Below are 3498 nucleotides of genomic sequence, written 5' to 3' on the forward strand. Positions count from 1 at the left end.
CCAGAACCCATGAATCTCGAAGACAGTTGTATAAAAATGTAGCTTATGAGGAGTGACAATGGGATTGGGAAAGCCATAAGGACCACACTCCACTTTGTCTAGTTTATGGGTGGATGAGTAGAAAAATAGGGGAAGGAAACAAACAAAGGTACCCAGTGTTCTTTTTTACTTCAATTGCTCTTTTTCACTCTAATTATTATTCTTGTTATTTTTGTGTGTGTGCTAATGAAGGTTTCAGAGATTGATGTAGGTGATGAATGTACAACTATGTAATGGTACTGTGAACAATCGAAAGTACGATTTGTTTTGTATGACTGCGTGATATGTGAATATATCTGAATAAAACGAAGTTAAAAAAAAAAAGCAAAACCTGTACTTACCATTATGTATTAGTATTTGTTGTTTACATGTCTAGTGCTTCTAGACAGCCTCTTTGTAGGAGAGACTTATGTCTTAATAACGTATGCTTCTTTGATTCCTGGCACAGTAGAAGGCACCCTGTAATTACTTAATAAATGTCTAAAAAAATAACTAAAAAAAAAATAAATAATGTTGGGAGAACTGATTATTGATATCCAAAAAATGAAAGAGGACCCCTATTTCATACCCTATACAAAAATTAATTTAAAGTGGTTCAATGACCTGAATATAAGAGCCAGTACCATAAAACTCCTAGAAGAAAATACAGGAAAACATCTTCAAGATCTAGTGATAAGAGGCAGTTTCCTAGACCTTACACCCAAAGTACAAGCAATGAAAGAAAAAACAGATAAATGGAACCTCCTCAAAATTGAATACTTCTGTACTTTAAAGTACTTTGTCAAAAGGGTAAAAAGGCAGATCACTCAATGGGGGAAAGTATTTGGAAACCACGTATCTGAAAAGTGTTTGATATCCAGATCCAGAATATATAAAGAAATCCTGCAACTCAACAGTAAAAAAGATAAACAGCTCAATTAAAAACTGGGCAAAAGATGTGAATAGACATTTTTTCCAAAGAAGAAATAGAAATGGCTAAAAAGCACATGAAAATATGCTCAGTCTCACTAGCTATTAGCTAAATGCACATCAAAACAACAATGAGATATCATCTCATACCTACTAGAAAAGACGCTATTAAACAGGAAACTGCAAGTGTTGGAGAGTATGTGGTGAAATAGGAACACTTATTCACTGCTGGTGGGAGTGGAAAATGGTACAGCCACTGTGGAAGACAGTCCGGCGGTTCCTCAGGAACCTAAGTATAGAGTTGCCTTACAACCCAGCAATCTAGCTACTCAGGATATACCCAGAAGATTTGAAAGCAGGGATGCCAACCGACATTTGCACACCAATGTTGATAGTGGCATTATTCACAATTGCCAAAAGATGGAAACAACCCAAGTGTCCATCAACAGATGAATGGATAAAGAAAATGTGGTATATATACACAATGGAATATTATTCAGCAATAAGAAGGAATAGGAAGCATGTGACAACATGAATGGACCTTGAGGATATTATGTTGAGTGAAATGTCAGACACAAATGAACAAATATTATATGATCTCACTGATTTGAACTAATTATAATATGTAAACTCATAGATGTAAAATATAGATTATAGGTTACCAGGATATGGAATGAGGGTAGATAATGGGGAGCTGATGCTTAATGTGTACAGAATTTTTAACTAGGTTAAACTTATATGATTGGAAATGTATAGAGGTGATGGTAGCACATTATTGTGAGAATAATTAATGGTATTGAATGGTGTGTGAATGTGGTGGAAAGGGGAAATTTAGAATAATGTACATCACCAGAAGGAAAGGTGGAGGTTAAAACACGGGAATGTATAACAGTGAATCTTGTGATGGACTATGAATGTGATTAACTGTACAAATATAAAAAAATATTAAAAAGTTCTTTCATTAATTGGAAGAAATGCATGACACTATTACAAGGAGTTAATAATAGAGTATATGGGAAAAATGAACCTATTACAAGCTATGGACTAGAGGTAACAGTAATATTTTAATATTCTTCATCAACAGTAACAAATGTACCACACTAACACTATGAGTCAACAATAGGAGGAGGTAAGGGGTCTGAGAGGATTTGAGTTTAATTTTTAATTTTTATTTCTTTTCTGGAGTAATGGAGATGTTCTAAAATTGATCATGGGACTGTGTGCACAACTATGTGACAATACTGTGAGCCAGTGATTGTATACTTGGGATGGTTTGTGTGGTGTGTGAATATATCTCAATAAGTTGCAAAAAAAAAAAAAAAAGTTAAAAACACAGCCCTCATACACACACACAATGAATGTCAGGTTTTCAGCTGCTTCTAAAGATAATGAGCAGTAACATTCACTGACTAAGACTCTAGCCAGAAAGTCTCCAAACGTGATCATATCTGCCCAAAAGGCCAGGCTTCTTAGGACACACAAGTTAAAGAGCAACAAGGGTGATTTGGCTGCTGTCATTACCCCACTCAAGTTGACAGCTGAAGCAGTGCAGACTCTGGTCTCCAATAAGAAGCCAGTGTTTAACCTCAAAGCAAGCTTGTCTCATTTCCTCAACTATGAGCCACACAAAGGAAAGCTGAAACATGGGGGACAATCTAAAGAAAATAATTCACTGAATGAACATGTAAACCAAGTTAGCCTCCACGAGAAGATTTACAGTCTTGTCTCCAGATCAGGGAAGAGCAACAGAAGAAGCATGAACAAGAACGAAAGGAGAAGCAAAAGTTTTGGGAGCTCAAAGAGGCCTCCTTGGGGCTGCAGATTAATCACATTTTAATTAATGATGATTAATGATAATGGTAATACTCTTTTATTCTCTTATTGTGAACTTTACTTCTTTTGTAAATATTTTGTACCATCCTCCCCACTCGAGTCAAATGACCTTTTTCTGCTCTTTATAATATGTGTAGTGCTGTGGGCTCTTAACCTGCTGCATGTCTGAAAAGGCATTATCACCTTAAAAGTGACAAATTCTTCTTTGAAATGGTCTTTACCTAAGTCCCAGTATACCTCAATTTTATAGTGAGATCTATCCTATAGATTCTCTTTTTAATATGATTTTATTGAGATATATTCACATACCCTACAGTCATCCACAGTGTACAGTTATTCAAAGCACCATCATATAGTTGTGCATTCATCACCAGAATCAACTTTTGAACATATTCCAAAAGAAATAAAAATAAAAGTGAAAAAGAACAAATAAAACATTCCATCCCCCCATCCCACTGTATTTTTCATTTAGTTTTCCTCCCCATTTTTCTACTCATCCATCCATACACTGGATAAAGGGAGTGTGAGCCACAAGACTTTCACAATCACACTGCCCCCCCCCCCCAAGCTGCATTGTTATGCAGTCGTCTTCAAGAGTCAAGGATACTGGGTTGGAGTTTTGTAGTTTCAGGTATTTTCTTCTAGCCATTCCAATACATTAAAACCTAAAAAGTGTTATCTATGTAGTGCGTAAAAATGTCCACCAGAGTGACCTCT

The 3498-nt window shown here is 35.8% G+C and overlaps 1 pseudogene; it reads left to right on the forward strand.

The window, feature by feature from the left end:
* The first annotated feature begins 2302 nt into the window (after positions 1-2302).
* On the forward strand, positions 2303-2774 carry LOC119524083 (annotated as a pseudogene).
* The last annotated feature ends 724 nt before the right edge of the window (positions 2775-3498 follow it).

This window comes from Choloepus didactylus, chromosome Y (assembly GCF_015220235.1).
Source record: "Choloepus didactylus isolate mChoDid1 chromosome Y, mChoDid1.pri, whole genome shotgun sequence".
Taxonomy (NCBI): Eukaryota; Metazoa; Chordata; class Mammalia; order Pilosa; family Megalonychidae; genus Choloepus; species Choloepus didactylus.